The sequence below is a fragment of the Cervus canadensis genome, chromosome 18, assembly GCF_019320065.1.
Source record: "Cervus canadensis isolate Bull #8, Minnesota chromosome 18, ASM1932006v1, whole genome shotgun sequence".
Classification (NCBI taxonomy): domain Eukaryota; kingdom Metazoa; phylum Chordata; class Mammalia; order Artiodactyla; family Cervidae; genus Cervus; species Cervus canadensis.
The window spans coordinates 15,355,233-15,369,400 of record NC_057403.1 but is presented as its reverse complement, the minus strand read 5'-3'; the positions used below and the strand labels follow the sequence as shown (position 1 = coordinate 15,369,400).

The window sequence follows — 14,168 nt, the reverse complement described above, 5'->3', positions numbered from 1 at the left end:
AGCCCTCAAGTCCTTCCTTTTTTGAACCGCCCACAGTCTCAGCTCAAGCTTTCTCGCTCCTCCCGTTCCTCCTGGGTCCGGACATCCTCTACCCCCGGCTCATTCTCTGCCTTTCTAGCCCCGGAACTCCTGTGTGTCAGCTGATTTGTGCCTGTCTGTCCCTAACCCCTTCACAGACAGATGCACAACACACAGAAACATATACACACACACACGGATACCTATACTCACATGAATACACATACATACACCCACACCTGCATGTCTGCACAGATTACATAGATACCGATAAACACACACAAATACACACGTACATATTAACACAGAGAAACATTTCCCTATGTCCAAACACACACACACATATATATAGGCACATACACACAAATATACACATACTATTCACACACAAACACACAGGTGCACACACATAAAGACACACAGATATAATGAACACCCCTCCCCCTGGGCTGGGTCTGGAGAGCATCCTTTTTCTTAATGACTGCTTAACCCTGATTGTGCTTTGGAGGGGCTTCCCTGTTGGCTCAACTGGTAAAGAATCCACCTGCAATGTGGGAGACCTGGGTTCGATCCCTGGGTTGAGAAGATCCCCTGGAGAAAGGACAGGCTACCCACTCCAGGATCCTGGCCTGGAGCACTGGGGATAAGAACAGGGGTGCAGAGCTGGCATGCTGTCTCGGGGTTGAGACGTGGGGGATGGTAAAGAGAAGGCGTGTGGAATCAGGTGCTGGTAACCTGAGCCTGGACCAGAGACCAGGACGGGCTCGCTCCTGACACTCAGCAGTGACAGCCAAGTGTGAGAGGCCGGGGGACCCTCACCTCCTGCAGTCAAAGGCTGAGACCTGGCACCAGCCTTAAGTGTAAAGAGCAAAACTTAAAAATGGAGCTCTTGGCCTCGGTAAACACTCTGTGCCTACACTGGGGAAGGAAGGGACCCTGAGATGAGGTCGGGGGGAACCTGCTCCAGAATCGATCCCCTTGTGATCTTGACCCCACAATACCCTGAGTCCTCTGCATGGAAGCAGGAAGAGAGAAGTCCCCTGAGGTAGACAGAATAACGCCCCCCCCCCAAAGATGCCCATGCCCTAACCCCAGACCCTGTGAATCCCTCCTTTTACACAACAAAGGAGGAGATTTTGCAGACATGATGAAGTTAAGGATGGTGAGGTGGGGGGACTCTTGCTGTGGATTCTGCACATGGTTCAGTGTTATCATCCTGGTCCTCGTGAAGTAGAGGCAAGAGAGGAGGACGTGGGAGCAGGGGCAGAGGCAGGAGTGATGAGCGGTGAAGACACAGGACGGGCCGTGAGCCCTGGATGCAGGCGGCCCCCAGAATCCAGAGAAAGGGAGAGAAACACATCCTGCCCTGAAGACTCCAGACGGAGTGCAGCCCCGCTGACCCTTGATTAGAGCCCCGTCGGGTTCACTCAGGCTCACAGGACAGGGCTGTGCTCAGCGTGTGCTGGGTGGTTACGGCAGCCATAGGAAGCGAAGGCACCCGTTCTTGAGAGATTGTGCAGATTTCACTTGATCTTAGCCAAAAGGCTGAGAAGCGATATTGTGCAGATTTCAAAGGACACACAACAGCTTCAGAAATGCCCTGGATGTCCAGCTGTTAAGACTCAGCGCTTTCACATCCCTGAGCCCAAGCCTGGTTGGGGAACTGAGATCCTGCAAACTGCACAGTATGGCCAAAAGAAAAAAAAAAACAAAAAACTACAGTTCCTCAAGTTATAGATTTACAGTAGTGTCTTTTCTTGACCAGATCCTAAATTCCTGTAGTGAATTTAGGAACTGAGTGTTGTTTGGATTGGAATCACAGACATGGGGTAAACTGGTGATGGTTTATGAACCTGAGTTCATCCGTGAGGGTCTTTAGGAGGTGAACCCCCCAAGAGAAATGAGGGGAGTGTTTCTGGTTAAGGGAGGAGCATGAGCCCAGGCCCAGAGTTGGAAATGGGTGGAAGGCATGCTTGAGTGCACGGGGCGTGGGGGTGACCCCATGGAGTGTCTGCAGAACTGGCATAGGACGTGGGGGGGTTATGCTGCAGCCACTGGGGATGGGGACGTTGACAGCAGCCGAGGGGAGGAGTTAGGAAGAGAAACTAGTGGACCCCTGTCTGCGTCCACTCTTAGAAGCTCAGCTGAAGAGAACGATAGGAAAATCCATCTTAGCTGAAACCTGTTCGGAACCAAGTGTCCTGAAAGGTCCTCTTCTACACAGGGCCGTTCTCAGTTGTCACGTTGAGGGAGGTGTTAGGACCAGGGAGGGTTCACAGCTTGCTTGGTTTCAGGGAGGTTGAAAGCACTGATGACAGAATTTGAGCCCACATCTGCCTGACTGCAAAGTCCTTGTTCTTTTCACTGCAACACGTGCCTTTGTCAGCCTGTTAAGAGTCCAGGCTTCTGAAAACCAAGAGAAATTGTGAATAAGTCTGTTGTAATGGGGTTTAGAGGCAAAACAAAAGATTAGGGACATAACAGGCTTGAGAGACTGAAAGAAACTCCCCATCTTTATGGGCAGAGCAAGTAAGGCCTCCACTGGACAAGTGACCAGAATGTTTTAGTGTCTAATAGGCATCTTCAGGTTTTATGTCCAAATGAGGCTCTTGGGTTCTTTTTGGTTTCTGCAGTGATTTTCCTGAGAGTTCCCCGTATCATATAATGGAACCACTATCCCTCTGTTGATTCAGTCAAAAGCTTGATTAAAGTTAGGGCCTTGCATTTTTTAAAATTAGTTAATTAATTATTCTTTGGTTGCCCTGGGTGTTGGTTGCCGCATGCACACTTTCTCTAGTTGTGGCGAGCAGGGGCTACTCGTTGTTGTGATGCCCGGGCTCCTCATTGCTTTCTTTGTTGTGGAGCATGGGCTGTAGGGCACGTGGGCTTCAGGAGTTGCAGTGCATGAGCTCAGTAGTTGTGGCACACAGGCTTAGATGCTATGGAGCAGGTGGTATCTTCCCAGACCAGGGATCGAACCCATGTCCCATGCATTGGTAGGTGGATTCTTATCCACTGGACCACCAGGGAATTCCCTGGTCTAATGGTTTAGAAAGCTGAGCCCAACAAGTTTTCCCATATGGCCACCAGAGAGAACTGAGGATGTTTCCTTGGGCAGTGGCAGACCTCAGGCAAGCAACTTTCCTGCCATTACTTTTCTTTACATCAGGACGGGACCTGCACGTGAGGCTGAGTGTTCCCCAGGACGTAGCTGCTTGTGGGCCTGCCAGGAGCAGCAGCATCGACTCCATCAGCTGGAAGTGTGCCTGCTCTGAGGTGCTCAGTCACAGGCTCTCAGAGACCCTTGTACATATTTGAGCAGTTCCTGTTATTGGTCTTGACTGTGAGGGAAGAAACGTGTTTGAGGGGGAAAAAAGGGTGTTGGCATCCGCCAGTACCCTGGTGGTGGAGATTTTTTTTTTTAATTATATTCATGGTGCACAAGGAAGAAAAAAGATGCCCAGAACAAACTGCCCTTTGAAGTTTGGGGAAGAATGGATATATGTATAAATATGGCGGAGTCCCTTTGCTGTCCACGTGAAACCATCACAACATTGTTAATCGGCTAAACCCCAAAGAAAATAAGATGTTTTAATAAAAATTAAACTTTAAAGAGGGCTTCCCTGGTGGCTTAGTGGTAGAGAATCTGCCTGCCAATGCAGGAGACACGGGAATGAAGTGAGAAATTCTCAGATGTTTGCAGGGACGAGGCTGGAGTCTCCGAGGAAAGCCGCCCACCCTCTGGTTCAGCGGCAGCAGTTGGGCAGACTGCACAGGCCCATCATCTAACTGCTCTCCCTCCAGGAGCAGCAGCCTCTCCTCACGTCCACCTGCTGAATCTCACCTGTGTGCCTACATTGTCCAATCTAATTGAAGAGACTCTGGGATCTGTTTTACTGCACTGGAGGGAGTGGGGAGGGGTGTCAAGCGTAGGAGTGGTGTCCTGAGAGGCGGGGTGGCAGGACCTCACCGTCCCAGCACCCTGGGTGCTGATCTGAGGTTGACGGTGAACCTGGGACCCCACCTGCTCCCTCAGGCCTCGGGAGAACCTGTACCACAGTGATGGCCGCATCTCCCCTGACTCTTCCTGGCATGGGGCTCCTGAAGTGCCAGGGAGGACTCGACTCCTGCTGTGGAGGGTCCATTCTGGAAGGTTCCTCAGCAGCCCAGCCAAGGCCACGTGCACAGATCCTCAGTGACGGGGCCGCAGGCTCACAGCTGTTTCCCCCAGTGCCCGCGCCGGTGGCCTAGGTGTCTGGGCACCCGTGTCCAGCCCACACTGCCCTCTGTGCCTGAAGCCGTCCCCTGCAGCAGTGACGTGGGTCCTGCAGTGGGTTCCAGGTCATCCGTCCACCCTGCCACCTCCTCCACGTGAGGTTCTTCCTGGAGGACCTTGATGTCTGTCCCAGGAGCTTGGCCCTGAGCAAACCTAGACAGCGATTGAGGGCTGGTGGGTGTGGCAGTGAACACACGGGCATTGGTCTCAGGTGATGGCAAAAGCGGAGCGTGCATGCCCTCTAGTGGACTGATCGTGCTAGAAGAGGAGCAAAGAGGACCCTGGGGAGCTGAGACTGGGGCTGACCTTGGACAAAGGGCACAGTCGGGTTCAGGAGGCATATTTAGGGGGGGTTAATTTATGGCTGCCTGTAGCTCCCAAGTGGGAAGACTAGTTTTCCAAAGGGGTTAGCCACAAGTCAGAATGTCACCCTCTGGGTTATACTGAAAGTACGATGAGGGTGATTCTGTAGACATTGGAAAGAAACAATATGTAACAAATCCATATGCATTTTCATTAGACAGGCTATTCTGATATTACCATCTGAAAGTCTTAACAATGAATACAAGACCCCTTATCATTTGGAAGAAATATCTTACTAAGAAGATTATATCATAGGAATTTCTCTTCTTTTTCTCTGCAAGGTATTTGCTTTACAATATTGTGCTGGCTTCTGCCATACATCAACATGAAGCAGCCACAGGTATATATGTGTCCCCTCCCTCCCGAACCTCCCTCCCATCTCCCAATGTTCACTGCAGCATTGTTCACAAGAGCTAGGACATGGAAGCAGCCTAGATGTCCAGTGCCATGAATGGATACAGAAATTGTGGCACATATATACAATACAATGTTACTCAGCCTTAAAAAAGAATGCATTTGAGTCAGTCTTAATGAGGTGGAGGAACCTAGAGCATATTGTACGGAGAGAAGTAAGTCAGAAAGAGAAGGAATTTCTTTTGATTTTCAGAATCATGTACCTTGGCATCATTCCTTAAGGATGAATCTATCCCCCATGATGGTGTGATCACTCACCTAGAGCCAGGCATCCTGGAATGTAAAGTCAAGTGGGCCTCAGGAAGCATCACTAGCAACAAAGCTACTGGAGGTGATGGAATTCCAGTTGAGCTATTTCAAATCCTAAAAGACGATGCTGTGAAAATGCTGCACTCAATATGTCAGCAAATTTGGAAAGCTCAGCAGTGGCCACAGGACTGAAAAAGGTCAGTTTTCATTCCAGTCCCAAAGAAAGGCAATGCCAAAGAATGCTCAAACTACAGCACAATTGCACTCATCTCGCACGCTAGCAAAGTAATGATCAAAATTCTCCAAGTCAGGCTTCAACAGTATGTGAACCATGAACTTTCTGATGTTCAAGCTGGATTTAGAAAAGGCAGAGGAACCAGAGGTCAAATTGCCAGCATCTGTTGGATCATCAAAAAAGCAAGAGAGTTCCAGAAAAACATCGACTTCTGCTTTATTGACTATGCCAAAGCCTTTGACTGTGTGGATCACAACAAACTGTGGAACATTCTTCAAGAGATAGGAATACCAGACCACCTGACCTGCTTCCTGAGAAATCTGTATGCAGGTCAAGAAGCAACAGTTAGAACTGGACATGGAACAACAGACTGGTTCCAACTTGGGAAACGAGTCCGTCAAGGCTGTATATTGCTACCCTGCTTATTTAACTTATATGCAAAGTACATCATGAGAAATGCTGGACTGGATGAAGCACAAGCTGGGATCAAGATTGCCAGGAGAGATATCAATAACCTCAGATATGCAGATGGCACCACCCTTATGGCAGAAAGTGAAGAACCAAAGAGCCTCTTGATGAAAGTGAAAGATGAGAGTGAAAAAGTTGGTTTAAAGCTCAACATTCAGAAAACTAAGATCATAGCATCTGGTCCCATAACTTAGTGGCAAATAGATGGGGAAACAGTGGAAACAGTGACAGACTATTTTGGGGGGCTCCAAAATCACTGCAGATGGTGACTGTAGCCATGAAATGAAAAGACACTTACTCCTTGGAAGAAAAGTTATGACCAACGTAGACAGCATATTAAAGAGCAGAGACATTACTTTGCCAACAAAGTTCTGCCTAGTCAAAGCTGTGGTTTTTCCAGTAGTCATGTATGGATGTGAGAGTTGGATCATAAAGAAAGCTGAGCGCTAAAGAACTGATGCTCTTGAACTGTGGTATTGGAGAAGACTCTTGAGAGTCCCTTGGACTGCAAGGAGATCCAACCAGTCCATCCTAAAGGAGATCAGTCCTGGGTGTTCATTGAAAGGAGTGATGCTGAAGCTGAAACTCCAATACGTTGGCCACCTGATGCGAAGAGCTGACTCATTGGAAAAGACCCTGATGCTGGGAAAGATTGAGGGCAGGAGAAGAAGGGGATGACAGAGGATGAGACGGTTGGATTGCATCACCGACTCAATGGACATGAGTTTGAGTAAACTCTGGGAGTTGGTGATGGACAGGGAGGCCTGGCATGCTGCAGTCCATGGGGTCGCAAAGAGTTGGACACGACTGAGCGACTGAAGTGAACTGAACCAAAACTACTCGGGGGACTCCTCTGATGTGCCTGGTGCCTGTGTCCATCTTTTCCCTTGGGGTCTGCAGGTAAGGCCACATACACTCCTCTGCATGTCAGTAGACTCCACTGCCATCTGTTCCTCATCACTGATGTCACTATCACCATCTTCAAGATTCATTTCTGTCTCATCCAGAACACTGTCTTCTTCCTCCTCCTCCTCCTCATCTTCCTTGGAAATATTCTTTAATGTGGTGAGTAAGCGATGGTAACCAGACACTTGTTCTGGTTCACTCTCTGCTTCACTTTCAGAACCTGAAGTATCTGAACTCTCTGACAGTTGACAAGTCTGTGGTTTTGCTTCCTTTCTGGAAACCTTGTCTTAGAAGGGATGCTCCTCGTCGAAATCTCTAAGATGCTTCTTCTGCCTTTAAGTCAGGGAGCCGAGCAGCTGGCTCCGGCTCCAGCTCCCACGTATGCCCATGGCAAGCAACTCGATTCCGCCCGCCCCTAAAACTTAGCTTTTTTCACCTGGAAGTAGTCTGGTCAACCCATTCACGTGGGACCACCAACAGGGCTTTACAGCGGAAGGCCCTCATTTGTCCTTATTTTGCCTTGGGGAATGGTCTCGTAAGCAGAAATTCACCTGTAACTCTGAGTCCACTCTGTCCTGGGGGCACAGGGCTACACAGAAAAATATTTTATCTATATTATCCTAACCTCCATCAGTTTCCTGGGAGAGAGAAGTTCTGGTGGCAGAACATGGTGGGTAGGATATTAACAGGAAAGGATGACATTCACAAGAATCTTTACCCTGGGACTCTCCCTGGTGGTCCAGTGGCTAAGACTCCTTGCTCCCAGTGCAGCGGACCTGGGTTCCAACCTTGGTCAGGGAATTAAATCCCTCATGCTGCAGCTAAGAGTTCCAGTGCTGCAGCTAAAGATCTTGAAAGTCGCAATGAAGATGGAAGATCCTGGTGCTGCACCTAAGACTCCGCACAGCCACATTAAATAAGTAAATTTTTAAGAGTAGAATAGTACAGGAGAGCTTTAAAAAAGAAAAAAAAATGCCCTTGTCCAACCAAGATGGCTCTGGGCTTTGCCCATGCTGCCCTGAGGACCGAGGGATCACGGATAGCTCTCCAACTTTTTCCTCTGCAAATGCAGGAAGGGACATGGAAAATGGGGCTGGCTGATGTCCACACAAATATGAGCAGGAAGAAGCAACCACAGGTGGTAGACATGTCATGAACAGTTGCTTCTTATTCCCTTCCAGTGCCCTGAGCCCTCCTGGCCTCTTCAGTCCAGGCTCTGGGGGAAAAAGACACCATGTGCGTCCATGCATGCATACTAAGTCGCTTCAGTCATGTCCAGTTCTTTGCGACCCCGTGGACTGTAGCCCACCAGGCTCCTCTGTCCATGGGAATTCTCCAGGCAAGAATACTGAGTGAGTTGCTATGCCCTCCTCCAGGGGATCTTCCCCACACAGGGATCGAACTCGCATCTCTTACGTCTCCTGCATTGGCACATGGGTTCTTTACCATGAGCGTCAGCTCCAGACGATCCCACAGAACACACCAATCCTCAGAAAAACTACCATCTCTTTCGTCTGACCTTCCCCCAAGAGCTCCCTCTCCCCTGCTCCTTGCTGTCTCATTTCCACATGTTCTGTCCCCTCATCACTCTTGGTCCATCAGGACTTGCTGGTGCCTCCCTGTATCTGCCTGCGCAGTCCCTGCATGGGATGGCCTCTTCCCCTTTCCCCGTAAACCTGCTCCTTCCCTTCTACAGCCAGACCTATTGCCCTCTGCCACAGTTCGTCCAAATCTCCGCGGGTGAACCCCAGAGTCCCCCTCTCAAGCAGCCCCCCCCGACCCTCTCCTCCTTCATCTGTAACTACGTGCTCAGGACCGGTTCTGTGCTCCCATCATGTGTCCTGCGGATCCCTGAGTACCTGACATGCAGGCAGGATGGGTCTAGCTGGGCTTGTCAGTGGTGCCGTGACGCCTTTGCGAGGAATTGGCACTGAAAGTGCTCATAGTAGGAATAAAGGAAAGAACGATGGTAGATGGGTGGACTCCTGCCTCGGCCCCTGTATAATTACTATGGGAGTGCTTGGGGAGTGAAGGAATGCACATTCACGTACATGCCCAGCGGTGTTTTGGCGCCACCTTGTCACAAGGTAAGGGGTAGGATCCTCTCCTAAACTTTTTGTTTTTGAGATAAAATTCACCTAAGCTGACATTCACCATTCTAACCCTTTTGAAGTGTGGGACCAAGGGAATGTGGCCCATCCCGTCCCCCCAGAGTTCTACTGGGCGGCAGGCATCCTGCGCTGACTGCCCAGCGGGCAGGTCAGAGCCCATCTTGGCCCAGGAGTTGGTGTCCAGAGCACTATCTAAGCCAGAAGGTGACATCAGGACACATAAAGGTGTCTCCCACACCACACCCCACCCCCACTGTGGGAACTGCTAGACTCACTCTGCCCGTAAGTGTCCTCAAGGACCCTGGGAGGGGGAGCTTCCCCGGTGGCTCAGCAGTAAGGAATCCGCCTGCCATGCAGGAGACACAGGAGATGGGGCTTCGATCGCTGGGTCGGGAAGATCCCCTGGAGGATGAAATGGCAACCCACTCCAGCCTTCTTGCCTGGAGAATCCCATGGACAGAGGCGCCTGGGGGCCACGGTGCACGGGGTCACAGAGAGTCAGACAGGACTGCAGTGACGGGGAAGCAGCAGCACCATGAGCCTGGTGCGCTCCGTCATGTCCGGGTCTCTGTGACCCCGTGGCTGGAGCCCACCATGGAATTTCCCAGGCGTGGACACAGAATGATTTGGGGAGGAGAGTAACCACCATCCTTAGACAAAACGATAGATGCGCCTTTGCTTTAAAATGATCCTGGCCTTCCCTGGTGGCTCAGTAGTGAAGAATCCACCTGCCATTGCAGGAGACATGGGTTTGATCCCTGATCGGGAAAGACCCCACATGCCGCGGGGCAACCAGGCATGCACTCCACAGCTATCGAGCCTGTGCTCTGGAGCCCGGAAGTCACAACTACTGAGCCCACGTGCCCCAGAGCCCATGGCCTGCAACAAGAGGAGCCACTGCAGTGAGAAGCCCGAGCACCGCAACTAGGGAAAGACCTGAGCAATGAAGACCCAGCACAGCCAAAACTGAACAGACAAATAAAACATACTTGGTTTAAAACACACACACACAAGACCTCATGGCTTAGGCTATTCCTGAGGAAAACAGATACCCCCGAGGGGGACCCTCCAGACTGACTGTGTCAGGCCCAACCAGAGGTCTGAGAGCATCTCCTGACCTGGCTTATTCCCCTCAGTTATTCCAGGAGCACCTTGGACTCTGTGTGAAGTATTCTCTCCTCTCTCTGGGGCTCCTCTGGGGCTACTGGGTTGAGCCCCTGAAGGCCTTCTCAGAGAAAAATACCTCTGAGTTTTTCCCACTCAGCTCACTAGGTTACTGCTAAGTTTTCCGCCTATCTATATTTATCTTGATGGAAACACAAGGAGGTCTCTGCACCAGAGAAGAGACCGTTTACTCAGAGACAGGGATCCAAAGACTTAGATTGGAATGCTGTATGGATTTATCATTTGAGACCTTCTCACCAATACGCCGGGAGAGTTCAGAGCACACAGCTTTCACCACGACAGTGAGATATGATTTTGTAAGGAAGCCCCAGCAGCCTTGAAGAGCTAGCTCTGCGATGACTCTTCTCTGGAGCTCAGAAATTACAGTGGGAACCGCTGCCACAGAAGTGGGAAACCTCAATGCAATGGGGGTAACTGGCTCGAGAGGCAGCAGGTCTAAGAGGCGTTTGTTGTTCAGTTGCTAAGTCGTGTCCAAGTCTTGGTGACCCCATGGACTGAAGCACACCTGGTTCCTCTGTCCTCCACTATTTCCCAGAGTTCACTCAAATTCATGTCTACTGAGCCAGTACTTAAGCACCAAAGGCAAGGTGGGCCATGCTCCCCATAATGGACAGTAGAGTCAATGATGCCATCAGAAGAGTCTGACTCAACAGAGAACAAGGCACTGGCTAACTGAAATGAAAGAAACAGGAAGTCTAACAAATTCTTACTTGACCCATATACATGAAAAGGCTCTAAATCAAGTGAACAAAAGGCGAATAAAATCAAGAAAAAAAAGAGTCAGTATCCCTCAGTCAATTCCTAGCTTAAAGCCCCAGAATCCTTGGGGTGTATGTATCTTTTTCAGCACTACTTACAATAGCCAGGACATGGAAGCCACCTCAGTGGCCATCAACAGCAGAATGGATAAAGAAGGTGTAGTACATATATACGATGGAATATTCTTGTTGTTTAGTCACTAAGTCATGTCTGACTCTTTTCCTCATGCCTTGCCTTCTTGTCCCCATACCTCTTTGCATCTGGCTGTTCCCGAGTTATGCGTGCCTGCATGCAAAGTCCCTTCCGTCGGGTCTGACTCTGTGACCCTATGGACTGTGGCCCGCTGGGCTCCTCTGTCCTTGGGATTCTCCAGGCAAGAATACTGGGATGGGTTGCCATGCCCTCCTCCAGGGGATCTTCCTGACCCAAGGATCAAACCTGTGTCTCTTAATGTCTCCTGTATTGGCAGGTGGGTTCTTTACCACTAGCGCCACCTGGAAAGCCTGTTCCTGACTTGTATCTTTGAATAATAATCCCAGGACTTCCCTGGTGGTCCAGTGGTTAAGAATCTGCCTGCCAAGGCAGGGGACATGAGTTCAATCCCTGGTATGAGAAGATCCCCCATGCCTCAGAGCAATTAGACCTGTGGCCTCAAGGACCGAAGGCCGAGGGCCTGGAGCCTGTACTCTGCAACAAGAGAAGCCACCACAAGGAGAAGCCCGCGCACCACAACTAGAGGAAGGCTGTGCACAGCAACAGAGACCCAGCGCAGCCAAAACTAAATTAACAAAGAAGTAGTAGCCCAAGTACCATTGATCCCTCTCCTGTTACCTGGCCTCTCTCTCTGAGCCACACCTGTGGCCCTATGGAGAAGTCCTCCTGATCAATCAATGGCAAAAGAGAAAACTTGGGGCTGGTTTACAGAGAGTTCTGCTTGATGTGCAGACACCACGTGAAAGGGGAAAACTGCAGCATGACAGAACCTTTCTGAAACCTCCCTGAAAGCCAGAGCAAAGAGAAATCCTCTGGGGGGGTGAGGGCAGGGGAAGGAACTTCAGACAGGGCACCTGACTGTCCATTTCACTTGGAAGGAGGAATGGCCACAGGTGTGACTATACAGTGATTCACGTGCTGTGGCCAATGGCTTGGCTGGGCCGTCAGGGATTTGGTTAAGAACATGACTAGAAAATTGGTGTCAAGGAGATTTGGGGCAGAAATATATGGATAAACCTCTCTGAATGCTCACCGTTCACCTCAGCAGGAGATTTCAATAATTAAGTGGATAGAATGACCTGTTCTGTGGACACCTGTCAGCCTCTTTTTTTTTTTTTAACATTTATTTACTTATTTTTGGCTGTGCTGGGTCTTCACTCCTGTGCGCGGGCTTTCTCTAGTTGCAGTGAGTGGGGGCTCCTCTTCACTGCAGTGGCTTCTCTTGTTACAGAGCACAAGCTCTAGGGTGCTCGGTCCTCAGTACTTGCAGCCCGTGGGCTCTGGGCCCAGGGTCAGTAGTTGTGGCACACGGGCTTAGTTGCCCCAGACCAGGGATCGAACCCACATCCCCTGCGCTGCCAGGCAGATTTTCAACGGCAAGACCACCAGGGAAGCCCCAGTCAGCCTCTTTCCCCAGCTACCCCTGCCTTCGACTGGTGGGCTCACCAATGTAGTGGCCACGGCGGTGAGGATGCAAGTCATACGTGGACTCAGCAACACAGACTTCCACTCACCAAGGCTGACCTGACTACAGCCACCGCTGAGGGCCCAGTCTGTCAGCCCCGAGACCCGCCAGGCCTCAGGTAGGGCACTGCTCCCCAGGGTGATCAGCCAGTTACCTGGTGGCAGGCTGATTACAGTGAACCTTCTCCATGATAAAAGGGCAGCCTTCTGTTCTTACTGGGACAGACAGGTACTCTGGATACAGATCTGCCTTCTCTGCAAGCAAATGTCTCTGCCCAGACTACCATCCATGGCTGCCTTGGTGGTCCAGAGGTTGGGAATCCACCCACCAATGCAGGAGACACGGGTTTGATCCCTGGGCCGGGAGGATCCCACCCGCCTCAGAGCAACTAAGCTCATGTGTTTCAGGTACTGAACCCGAGAGCCACAGCTACGGAAGCCCGCGTGCCCTAGAGCCTCTGCTCCGCAACCAGAGACGCCACCGCAATGTGCCCCGCACCGAAGGGTAGCCCCTGCTCACCGCAACGAGAGAAAACCTGAGTGCAGCCACAAAGACCCAGCGCGACCAAAAGTACAAAAAACATTATCATTTTTAATAATAATAAGGAAATTCAGGCAGGGAACTCCGCAACAAGAGAAGTCACCACAATGAGAAGCTCACGCTCCTCAACTAGAGAAAGGCCGTTCACAGCAACAACTGCTTCTGCTGCTGCTGCTAAGTCACTTCAGTCGTGTCCGACTCTGTGCGACCCCATAGACGGCAGCCCACCAGGCTCCCCCATCCCTGGGATTCTCCAGGCAAGAACACTGGAGTGGGGTGCCATTTCCTTCATTTCTCTTCAATGCATGAAAGTGAAAAATGAAAGTGAAGTCGCTCAGTCGTGTCCGACTCTTAGCGACCCCATGGACTGCAGCCTGCCAGGCTCCTCCGTCCATGGGATTTTCCAGGCAAGATTACTGGAGTGGGGTGCCATTGCCTTCTCCGACACAGCAACAAAGACCCTCGATAATCCATGATGTTAGGCAGAACCGCGTGGTGTGGGGACTGCTGCATTTCCTCCCCTGTCCACCAGAGGGGAGCAGAGTTCCTCCACGGCCTCGAGTCTCCCCAAGGGTCTCAGACCTCCCTCAGCCCAGCAGTCAGACCCTCACGGATGTCACCTCAGTCCACAGTCCTCCTCGCTCTCCACGCCCCCCACACTGGACTCCAGCACCTCCTCCATACAGCCAGGCGTGGGCCCACTTCACACCATTAGCAACTACTATTCCTTCAGGTCTTCGGTGTCTGTCCCCTGGAAGCTGTGGCCCCACTGGACCCCAAGGAGAAAGAAGGAGGATCCCTCTCACCCGGCGTTACTCACGCCCCCTTTCCAGCCCCTCAGTCCTTTTCTGGAGGCTTCCGATGGGAATAGAACACAACCTTCTCACAGCCTCTGAGAACCCTGGGAAGACCCTCAACGTGACAGTCGCCTCTGACTCTTTGCGACCCCATGGCTGTAGCCCGCCA

At 51.0% G+C, this 14,168-nt stretch overlaps 1 protein-coding gene across 1 annotated transcript in view; it reads right to left on the bottom strand.

Annotated features, from left to right (window-relative positions):
• The window catches only part of LOC122420196 (carcinoembryonic antigen-related cell adhesion molecule 7-like), a 320,198-nt gene that overhangs the window by 245,936 nt on the left and 60,094 nt on the right, over positions 1-14,168 (bottom strand). The gene's annotated exons all lie outside the window — the stretch shown is intronic.